A 12,403-nucleotide genomic window follows, 5' to 3' on the forward strand; every position below is an offset into this window, starting at 1 on the left:
TCGAACACGTCGTGGCGGAGAACCTTCGTCTCCGGTGCCGCCTCGACGACGACACTTGTCGGGGCTATCGTCTCGAGTTCGCCCTCGGGCCGAGCTTGCTTCTCGTTGACCGGCGGCGGTGGTGGCGAAGAGGAACCCTTGCTGACGCCCTCATCAGCCTTTGGCGGCTGCTGCAGCTTCGTCCTGCTGCTCCTGAACCTCTGGTCGGCCAGAGCCTTCCATCCCTTGTAGAGCGCGGCGGCGAGCTGGCGCGCTCTTCCTCAGGGCGTTGACGGCGCGACCGATCTTGGTGGCCTCCAGCGCCTCGAAGGTCATGTTTATATATGCACGAGCACGAGGGGCGGTTCCTCTTTCCAGCTTCGACTCGGAGTCGAAGTCAGAGAGGATGGTAGGCACCGATCGGTTTGTATGAAAGATCATGTCGATGTCGATCCCAATCTCGGAATATTTGTCAGAATTTCAAAATTTTAATTTACAAAAACGAAAAAGCAGGCATTTGATTCAAATTAAACAACGTTTTCACGTTGGAGCGCATGTGCTAAAAAAAGTTCCATTCTTTCGTGGCCCAGGCCGGCGCCGCGTCCGGTGACACGGCGGCCCAAAGCTCGTCGTCCTGCTCGAGCGCCGCCATGTGCTCCGGCAGCATCGCCACCTCCACGTCGAAGCCTCCATCCCGCCCAGGGTACAGCGACGCCTTCCCCTCCATCTTGTTCGCCCTGCCGCTGCGTGCCGCCAGCGCCTTTCCCACCCGAAGTCGCAGCCGTACATGTCGAACCGCGGCGAGCTCCCTATCAGCACGGCGTTCGCGGGGAACAACCGGCCAGGGCGCAGCAACGGATCCGCCGCCGACGCCGCCACATGCGCACGGATGCTTACGTCCGTGTGCGCCGCCACCGCCCGCCCCACCGCCGCCGCCGCCCACCCGTGCCCGCGCGACACAAGCTCGGACGCGCGCACCGCAGCGGTTAAGACGAGTTTGATGCAATTACCGAAGTACTCCGCCGGAAGAGGAGGCCGGAGACGCCCACGGTTGTCGGCGGCCACGAAGCACACCGTCTGCTGGTCCGGCTCCAGGCGGCGGGCGCTGCTGATGGAGCGCCATACAAGGGAGGTCAACGCCTGGAATATGATCAAGGCAGCCGCGCCGGCCGGGTCCCCGGCAGCTAGGAGCTCCTGCCTCGCTCGCTCCTTGAGCACCGCCAGGGACTCCTCCGGGAAGTGCAGCATCCGCTCGCGCATCGGCGTCGGCGTCGGCCTCTTGCCGAGCGCCGACAGGTCGGCGTACGGGAACACGGTCGGCGACGCCGCACTGCCGTCGGGCGACCAGCGTTCGAACAAGGGCGGCGGCCGAGACTCCAGCTCCGCGGGTGGGGCCTCCGCGGGCGTGAGCCTGGCGCGCGCGACCTCCTCCCACGCGTTGAGGAAGTTCCAGAAAGCAGTGCCGTCGCAGAGCGAGTGATTGCACGCGAAACCGAGGAAGGCGCCGTCGACGAGCTCGGTGACCTGCACTACGAAGAGCGGAAGCTCGTGGCCGTCATAGTTGATGGCGCCGTTGAGCGGGAACAGAGACTGCACGACGAGCGGGATGTCGGCGTCGGGAGGTATCACGTCGGCGACGGCGTGGTGGATCTCGACGCCCTGGCCACCGCAGTCGATGAACACCGTGCTGCCGACGACGTCTCCATGATCATCGCGGTGCTGCTCCGTGACGAAGCGCCCTGCCACGGGGTAGTAGGCGGCAAGCGCGTCGGCGAGGGTGGCTTCGAGGTGGTCAACGAGCTCGGCGGTCGGAACCGGTGGCTGTGCGAAGAGGAGGCCCTTCTGGATGTACTTGGCCGACGACAGCATGGCGACGTCCCACAACGTGAGCGGGATGCGCTCGCGTTGCCGTGACGGCGGCTTCACGATGTGCCTCGACACCACGCGCACCGGCGACGGAGACGGCGACGGCATTCTTGCGATCTTCTCTGTCTATCTCTTCTTTATTTCATTGTATGTCTCTTTGTTCCCTTCTTCGTTCTCCTTCCAACAGGGAAAAAGGTGTCGAACTACTTGCTGCTCGAGCACTCTGATTCTGTGTACGTTAGGTCAGATTTGCTCCAATCAGTTGATTCTCTTCTGCAATTTTTTAGTTTTTTATTTGCTAATATAGTATTTATGGGTCTCACCTGCCATTTCTTTTTTGCCCATGAGGATAGCACCGAACACGAGCACCGCCAAGTTTTTGTTTCTATCGCCACTGAATCTTTCATTTGGGCCCTCTTAGGCAGAGTTTTTATTAGGACTTCTACAATAGTTTAATCAAATTTCTAAAACCAAAACCAAGCAAAAAAAAAAGATAAATTTGAAGTCACAAAAATGCAGCTTTTGTTGGCCTTATTATTTTTTGACAAGCCCAAACCCAGGCACGGCCAAAGAGGGCCATAACTCCTCTCTTCACCGAGACAAGGCCGAAGATGGCAAGGGGCGATTCTAGGCTTTGCGATTTGCTATTTTATTTAGGGTCTCTTTAAAATTCATGAATTCAACGGGAATCATGTAAGAATTTTACAGCAGTCAGTTCAATTTAACATGAAAACATCAGAACATGGAAAATTTCTTGTGTTCCAAGTAGTGTCTTCTCCAACATTTCCAAAACTCGATGAGTTTTCCAAGTCCTTAAAAAATGAGGAGCATATTTATTGGCTTTCTTCAACATTTCTGATATCTCTCTCCTAGAAGATGAAAAACAATTTTATATCAGCAATCCTAGACTATTTCTAAATTACTCCAGCCACTTTTATATTTTCTTTCTCTCTTGTGTATTTCCATTGAGAACCTTATCCTTTCTCCTTATTCATCCCTAGAGTCATTCCACCTCCAGATTGGCCGATTGGATACATGCACGTATCTTTCCGTGCGATTGGATCAACTTTCCCAAGGGTGGAAAGATTGAGAGTTAAAATAAGGAGTTGTTGGAGAGAGGTTCTATTCAATCTTGCCAAAAAATCAGTATTCGGAGTGGTTTTCGGAAACTCTTGGAGATTAGCTCTCATTCTCTTCTCCTTTTTGTTTGCAAATTTGAATCACTTTTTTTCAACTCATTGCCAAGCTTGGTGCACATCTCTCCTTTCTAATCCAAATAACACATGTAAATTTGTATACTGACATGTAATTATCTTATTTATGGTTTGGTATATATTAGGAATTATGTATATTTTGCATCGAGAAATTAGCATCCAGTTTTTTTTATGTGTCAATTTGATCATAATGTGTTGTGGAAGAAGATTATGGTTATAAATGTATATCCAGGATTTGTTTTGTTGTTAAAAATTGGAATTGTCCTTTTTCAAAATGAGTCCTCTTGGTCAATAAAGCTACTCAAATTGGGTTTATCCGGAAAGGGTATGGGAAAAGAGTTAGGTTCAACAAGGTTTAAGGGTTTGATCCTTCTAGTCTAGCGCTGTCCAATGAGCATATTTTAAGTTCTGGAAAAGGTACTGTATTACAAATCTGCCTAGAATTGGGAGAGGTGAGATTGATTTTCCGGAGAACTATGTCAAATTCAGTGATTAGTCTTTGGTTTTAGCTTGTTACGACTGTTGAAACTATGTTATTAATTGGTGAGTGATGACTGTGATGCCACTGTGTAGATTTTTAGTTCAAATGATACTTATTCAGGGATTGATCGTAGTTGACATCCACAAAATTTGGTAGATTTGGATTGCCACCTAGAGTTCATAATTTCTACAGTTATTAAGTAACAATAGATTATTGATTAGGTACTTGATTAAGAGAAGATGATTGGGAGATAGATCATGCATGTTTGTTCTAAAACCTGAGATGTTCTTCATATTTTTGAATTGTGTTGTTTGTAGAGTGTGTGATACATCATCTGAGATATGTAACTTGTAAGTGCAATCTGATTTTGAGAAAGCTACCCATGCTAGTTGATCAATGATATAAGACATTATGTGCTTAATATGTGTCATTCAGCTATCCTTCATAGTTTATATGAGTATGGAATGTTGTGTGTTTTTAGGGTCTAGTGTGGTAGATGTGAATATGGTGTTGATCATGGAGGTAGGGATAATGCTAAGAAGATGTAGGAGTCTATGCACAAAGGAAGATTTGCCAAACCCAAACATAGAGCACTACATGGATGCGGATGCGGATGTGGATGCAGATGCGAATGTAGATTTTTTCGAATGTTGGAAATGGTAAGTGATAAGGACATGACACCTTCGGATATGACCATTGATTATAAGGTGAGCTCATTCCTATATTTGCATAGTAATTTTTGGTACAATTCACTTGGTTCCACATGTACATGTCAATATTTGCTTGTAGGTACAAATGTGTTTCAAAGTACAAGTTTATCAAAGTTGAACTTTCAGTTTATCGGTGGCCCAACAATGCTTCATTGGGAAGGTCATAACTCCTCCATCCGGAGTGCAATTGCGGTCAATGAGCACTTGATGGAAAGCTTGTTTGATAAGATTTCAAATAGATCTGGTTCCATCTCAATATCATGTCGGCAAGGCCACCAAATCATCAAGACATGCTGTCACTATTTCTGTCGGGAGCTACATCGTCATCATGGGCTTGTTTTCACCCTTGGGACCCTGGCCCAAGTTGGAGCACGCCCCAAGGAGATGGAGAACACATAAAGGAAGCCCTTGGACGTCCTCCCCCTTGGCCACCACCTTAGGAGGCAAGCAAGGGCGTCCAAGCCAAGTTGGAAGCCCAATCCAAGTCAAGTTCGAGTCCATCTCGGGCTCCAGGAGCAGTCCGTAGTAAAACAGACGCCTAGGTCACAAATGGATTTTGTTTTCGACGATCCACATATGTTTGAAAAGCTATTTTGATAAGTTAACCAATGAAAGTGGTTCCACGTCAAAATTCCTTCAGAATCAACAAGAATTGTCGAAATAAGTTGACATCCAGAATTTGTCAGGACGTTGCGTCGCCGTCTTTTGGGCCGTTTGGGACTTGTGACGTGTCGGACTTCTTAGGGACGCGAATAGAGGTCCTCGGACGCCCCTTAGGTTATATACTGCCTACGTTAGGTTTTGGGTTTTGCTTTAGATCAATCTGTCATTGAACAGTCGTCGTTATCGGTTTGCAAGACTCCAACTTCGAGTACTTAATCATTCATCTGCAATTGTCACTTCAATTGAGTTGTGTTTTATCTTGTTCTTGCTTGTGTTCTTCGATTCGCAGCAGGGTTTTGCCTTCTTGGCGAGGTCAACCGGATTGTGACACGGTTGATAACCAGAGGAGACGTGGTGCTAAGGTTGCAGGGTCCGGGTCCTTGTGATCTAAAGCCGGATCGGTGTGTCGCTCTCCACCAAATCGATAGTTATCTTGAACCTTACGGAAGATCGGGATCATCTGTCCCCATAAGTAAGGAGATGGAGCGGAATTAGATAGGAGACAGATTTAAGTAATCGAGTAATATGTGTATATGTAGACAATGTATATGCTTGTCATGAATTAATTTAGTAAAAAGGCAACAACAACTAGTACACAAAAATCTTGCATTCTAGTCCATTTTGTCACTCTCACACTGAAACAATTAACACTTATCTGGTTATGCACACACACAAATGGTAAGTTATTAGCCAACAAGTTCTCAATTAAACAATTAACAAATAAAACAATCACATCACAATAAAAATTCTCAACTAACAAACTTTTCTTTATCATGAGTTATTTTTGTTTTTCGTCTAGGGAAAGAAATTATCCAATACCCTATTTTAAAAATCGAATAACTCATTCAAAATTTACAGAAAATCTATATTCATCGGATTTTTACGGATTACATATCCTACTCCGCCTCTGCACACAATTGGATTTGGATTATCTGTATCCGCATGGATATTAAAAACTCTTTGCATCTTCAAGATTATTACTCGCGCCACTTTAACCCTATGCGGAGGGACAAAGACATTTAACGATAAAAAAGGCCACTATATGCCAAAATATATCTTTCCTCTTTTATTGAAAGTCCTCTATGGGAACATTTGTAAGTAACAAATCGATATAAATAATCGTGCACGTTAAAAAATACTACTCCAATGCCTGCTTCCCCTGACTGGAAATTTTGACTTCACTTTTAATATGATGCTTTAACTAATATAATATACGTACGTGCACATAAGAATATCATCTTAATTGCCAAGATTGCATTATACTACAAAAATATTTTCCATAATAATAAATCCAGTAATACTAACCTTACCTTGTCAATCACTACTGAAAACAGGGTCTTTGCCGAGTGCAAACTGCTTTGCCAGAGTGTCAAAAATCGGGCACTCGGCAAAGACCTCCTTTGCCGAGTGTCGCACTCGGCAAAGAATTGCACTCGGCGAGTTCTTTGCCGAGTGCCGGGCACTCGGCAAACGACTTATTTGCCGAGTGTCAGGCTCTCGGCAAAAGCGCGACACTCGGCATAGGCTGCCCCGCGTAACGGTGTTCAGCCACGTCCTTCTTTGCCGAGTGCCTTATTCTTGGCACTCGGCAAAGACCCCATTTGCCGAGTGCCATCCCCCGGCGCTCGGCAAAGTTTTTTTTTTGCCTCTAATTTTTTTGTGCAGCCCTTTTAAAGTACCAAGAACTCCTCGTTAGAATTTGGAAATTTTTTGTGGTTTTTTGATATATTTAGTTACTTTATTTCGTTTACTTGAATTTTTTTGAAAAATATAAATTTGAACTGCATGTGGTATGAATAATGGAATTTAATGATTCAAAAAATGATAGTCATGTTACTGAGTGTAGTGTGAGGCCGTATCCAGGAATGGACCCAAAATTTCGGACATCTTGTTCACGAAACATGACCGCGAACTTGCGTGCGAAGTGTTTTTAAATTCTATAAAAAGCAAACGAAGTCCGAAAATTATGAAACTTGTTGAGAGGTCGTGATATCATATGTGGAGGCTATGATAAAAATTTCAGAAGATTTCGTGCACGTTGTCACGTACGATGCTTACAAACCAGGACATCTCTACATGTGTCATGAAACCTACATGTACACGGGCTAGAGAAGTCAGAGTGATTACACCACGGAATAGAGAAGTCAGAGTGATTACACCACGGAATGGATGAATAAGACCGATGCTTTTTTGAATAGTGTATTTGGCAAAGCTGCTAAAGGACATTGCCTAGTTTTGTGTCCCTGCAGCAAATGTGGAAACAGGAGAAGAGTAAACAAGGTAGAAATGAGTAAACATCTTGTGAAGAATGGATTTACGCCGGACTACACCCGGTGGGTCCACCATGGTGAAGCCCATCGTATGAGAGAGGATGTGGTGAGACCATGGGTGGAGGCTTTTGATGCTGATGCCGGGGTAGTAGACATGTTAGATGACTTTCACCAAGGACAGTTCGATGAGGGACGTGAGAAGGAGGAGATGGAGGCAGCCGCACAGGCGTTCTACAACATGATGGACTCGGCACAGAAACCCCTTCACGATCGGTCAATGGTGTCTCAACTGGATGTCATTGGACGCTTAATGGGGTTGAAGTCTGAGTTAAACTTGAGTCAAGAAGGCTTCGATAAGATGTTGGCCGTGATTGGCACCCTCCTTCCGGAGGGCCACATTCTGCCAAAGAGCATGTACGAGTCACAGAAACTCCTTCGTGCACTTAAGATGCCGTATGAGCAGATACATGCTTGTCCGAAGGGGTGCGTCCTATTTAGGAAAGAACACGAGCATGCAAAGTTCTGTCCAAAGTGTAAATCCTCCAGGTACCTGGAGGTAGACTCTGATGATGGCCAGAAGAGGCAACTTACGATCCCTGTGAAAATCCTACAGTACCTTCCGTTCCTACTGAGGATCCAACGGCTATACATGACCGAGGAATCCACGAAACAGATGACATGGCACAAAAATGGCAAACGGTACAATCCTGACAAGATGGTACATCCATCCGATGGTGAAGCTTGGATCCGCTTTAATGACAAACATCGTGACAAAGCAGATGAGGCCCGTAATGTATGTGTCACGCTGGCAACAGATGGGTTCAATCCATATGGAATGATGGCTGCCCCATACACATGTTGGCCCATCTTCGTTATCCCCCTTAATCTCCCCCCCCCGGTGTCTCCTTTCAACGACATAACGTATTCTTGTCGTTGATAATTCCTGGACACCCAGGGAGTAATATGGGTGTGTTCATATAGCCTGTGTTTAATGAATTGTTCTGTGCTTGGGACGAAGGGGTATGGACATATGATCGAGCTACAAAGACAACCTTCAAAATGCATGTTTGGTACCACTACTCCCTGCATGACTTCCTGGCGTATGGGATATTCTGCGCCTAGTGTGTTCACGGGAAGTTCCCATGCCCAATATGCAAGGAAGGTGTGAGGTTCATTTGGTTGCAGAAGGGTGACAAGTATTCGTCGTTCGACAGACATCGTCAATTCCTACCTCTTGACCATCCATTTAGATAAGACATCAAGAACTTTACGAAAGGTGTCAAAGTGACAAATCCTGTACCGTGGATGATGACTGGTGCTGAGGTTCATGCTCAGATAGATGCTCTCGTGCCCAATGAAGAAGATGGTTTTGTGGGATATGGTGAGCAACATATGTGGACTCATATCTCGGGCATAACGAGGCTCCCCTATTTCGATGACCTTCTTCTGCCACATAACATTGATGTAATGCACACTAAAAAGAATGTTGCCGAGGCACTTTGGGTAACACTCATGGACACTGAAAAGTCTAAGGACAACCCTAAGGCTAGAGTGGACCTGGCAACGTTGTGCGATAGACCAAATCAAGAGATTCAGCCTCCTAGTCGTGGCAAGACCTAGAGAAGGCCTAAGGCCAATTTCGTCTTGAAAAAGGACCAAAGGAGGGAAGTACTTGAATGGATCAAGATGCTAATGTTCCCTGATGGGTATGCAGTGAATCTAAAGAGGAGAGTGAACTTAGGCACTTTGCGAGTCAACGGGGTGAAGAGTCATGACTACCACATATGGATTGAGCAGCTTCTTCCGGCAATGGTTCGAGGCTATATCCCGGAGCATGTCTGGCAAGTGCTGGCAGAGTTGAGCTACTTATTCCGTTAGCTTTGTGCCAAGGAGCTCTCTCGGACCGTCATTGATGACTTAGAAAAAAGCGGCACCCGTGTTGCTCTGTAAGTTGGAGAAGATCTTTCCACCCAGCTACTTCTTGCCGATGCAGCATTTGATTGTGCACCTCCCGTATGAGGCACGGATGGGGGGCCCATGCAGAACCGTTGGTGCTATCCAATCAAGAGATGTCTGAAGACTCTTCACAAAAAATGTAGAAATAAAGCCAAAATTGAGGCTTCCATTGCAGATGCATACATTCTAGAGGAGGTGTCGAACTTCATAGAGAAATACTACACTGAGAACCTTCCTAGCGTTTATAATCCACCCCCTCGTTATAATGCTGGCGAAAATGAATCGAACCTCAGCCTTTTCCAAGGGCAACTTGGAAGCGCAAGTGCATCGACCACTAAGCAATTGAAAAATGAAGAGTGGCGCGGTATCATGCTATATGTGTTGACCAACCTTGTCGAGGTGTAGCCATTCATTGGATAAGTTCTAAACGAACTTGTTTCATTTCGCTGTATGTCCTTGTTTCTTCGTCCAACCCCCTTGTTTCTCGTTGGTACAGGGAATTTCTTTGTCAATCCTGGCATGGATCAAGGCAACCTACCCCATAAGAAAATGATACCCTTCTTTCACAGGGTGCGGGACCAGAGAGCCCCGATTTCATTTGTTGGTTCAAACAGAAAGCCCAAACTGATGTGCCTATAAGTGACAAGCTGAGATAGGTTGCAAACAGCTATGTCGTTAGGGTTAAGTCATTTACCGGTTATGACGTGAATGGATATCGTTTTCACACAGCAAGCTATGAGTAGAGTCGGCCCAATCGAAAAACCACAAACATCAGAGTTGTTACGCCCGGTATTGATGGACTCGACTATTATGGAAGAATTGAAGAAATCTATGAACTATCATTCTATAGTTCCAAACCTCTTACTCCTATCATATTCAAATGCCACTGGTTTCATCCTGGAGTAACAAGATGGACCCCTAAGCTTGGGCTAGTCGAGATTCGACAAGATTCCGTCTATCCAGGAAAAGATGTCTACATTGTGGCTCAACAGGCCGTCCAGGTTTATTATACGTCATACGCGTGCAAAGACGCCGAGCATCTTAAGGGTTGGTCTATTGTGCACAAGCCTATTGCCACACGGTAAACTATTTGTCCCAAATGATGAAGATTACAACTTCAACCCAAACACATATGATGGAGAGTTCTATCAAGAAGAGAGGCTACAAGGGAGGTTTGACATAGACTTAACCAAAGAGATAGGAATGGAAGTAGACAATGAAAGGGATGATGACGAGAACGCTGGAGACGAGGTGCGAAACCTGAAGGACATACAAATGCTTGAGCGATTACGTTTAGGCAATGACAATGAAGACAACATTCCTCCTTCAGATAGTGTTGATGAGTTGGACAATGTTGATAGTGATGACGAGACCTATGATCCAGCTAATCTCAATCATGAAGATTATTTCTAATACATGTAATACTATGTTTTTTGTAATTATGTTTTGTTCATTTTTGCATATATTTCTAATACATGTATTATTATGTTTTTTGTAATTATGTTTTGTTCATTTTTGCACCTATTTCTAATTACGTCTTGTTTTTCTTTTTTATTGCAGATGATTGAACAAAGATGGTGGGCGACCGTCATAGGTCTGTGAACTCGATTTACCAAAGACCACGCCGGCTGCAGGAGGAGGCGAAGGGGGCGGCGGAGGGATCGGACAGGAGGAGGAGGAGGACTGTCAGCCACAGGAGGGGGCCATCTCCTCCCACGCCACGTGAGGAGGAGCTAGAGGAGGAGGTGGTGCCCGTGGATGAGTCGGATGAGGAGCTGATTCGGTAGACGGACGAGGAGGAGGAGGAGGAGGGGGAGGCGGCAGGCACGGGTTCCGCTTCCTTCGACTCCTCTTCGAGTGTCTACTTGTGAGGTCCCATGAGCCTCCCACAGGTTCCGCTTCCTCACCAACGCCCAGTGATTCGCCCCGAAGGGCAAAAGTAAGTAACTTTGTATGTTATCACCACTACTTCATATGATATGATGAAAAAACTAATAATTTTTCTTAATCACTTGTGCAGGAACTGGGTGGTTGTGTCGGGTGGTAGCGCACGGCTAGTCAACGGCATCCTGGGTCTTCTGTGTAGGCAACACTTCCCTGGCATTGTCACGTACACATCGAAGACGGAGCCGGCCTACTCGTTTGACCACTACGCTGTCGCCCTCGATGCGGAGTACCCCAACAAGGTGGCGCGTGTGAAGGCAGAGTTTTGGGTAAGTCTCCCTCGCACAACAGTGCTCAATACATCGCATTCATTGGACTTTTCTTGAAATAATGAATGGATACATCGCTTTTATATGCAGACTTATTACAGATGCGAGGAGGGATTTGAGGCCAGGGCAGAGCAGGTGACTACCAAAGCCTGTAAAAAACTCGTCACCGACATTCATCACGAGGTGCGCATCTAGGCCATCGTAACCTACTATGGGTCGAAGTTTGGAGAGAGGAAAACCAAGAAAGACGCAAGAGAGATGCAGCTGACCCGGGAGCAGTACCTTGAGGTAAATGAAGAACATCAATATTGATTCGCTTTGAGATTAAGTTGGTTGAATTTGATCTTCTTATATGTCCAATACTTGATGACATGTAGATGATTCCCTAGTGGTGCCAAGCGTATCCCGAGTGCTGGGCGATAATGGTGGAGAGGTGGTTCACAAAGGAGTACCTCAAGATGCACAGGGATGCCTAGGACCATCGTTTGCAGATGCAAGGTCTAGCACACCATCAAGGCAACCACAGCCTCGTTGGATACAAACAAGCATGGGTACGCGAATTCATTTATCTATTGCGACGCTCAGTTCTGCCTGATTTCTAATCATCGTGTTGTCTTTTTCGCAGTCAGCGTCACATAGTGGCCAGGCTTGCTCGGACTTCTAGGCATGGTGTATGGCCCACAAGGGCAAGGTGACGTCCGACGTCTCCTTCAACCTGGAGGACCCACCCGAGACATACACGAACCCGAGCATCCACTCCCGCATCAGTGAGTACACTGAGGTGGCGAGGTCGCTCCATGGGTCAGACCACGATCCGAGCACCCAGGACTTCGATGGAGAGGCCGTCATGAGGGCGGGGCAAGGCAAGAAGCATGGACGGTTCTGGCTTGGCGACGGCGTCATCGACACGGCCTCTACTCCCTCTCTCTCCCAGATACGAGCACGGAGCACGAGCGAGAGCCCAACCATTCGCACACGACCGACCGCTGCATAACATCGGGTCGACGCACTCGAGGTTATTCCTATTTTACTCGTCATACATTGATCTTTA

General features: G+C 46.6%; 1 pseudogene; it reads right to left on the reverse strand.

Annotated features, from left to right (window-relative positions):
* Positions 1–458: 458 nt before the first annotated feature.
* On the reverse strand, positions 459–1,979 carry LOC136506119 (uncharacterized acetyltransferase At3g50280-like; annotated as a pseudogene).
* Positions 1,980–12,403: the final 10,424 nt, after the last annotated feature.

The sequence above is a fragment of the Miscanthus floridulus genome, chromosome 14, assembly GCF_019320115.1.
Source record: "Miscanthus floridulus cultivar M001 chromosome 14, ASM1932011v1, whole genome shotgun sequence".
NCBI lineage: Eukaryota > Viridiplantae > Streptophyta > Magnoliopsida > Poales > Poaceae > Miscanthus > Miscanthus floridulus.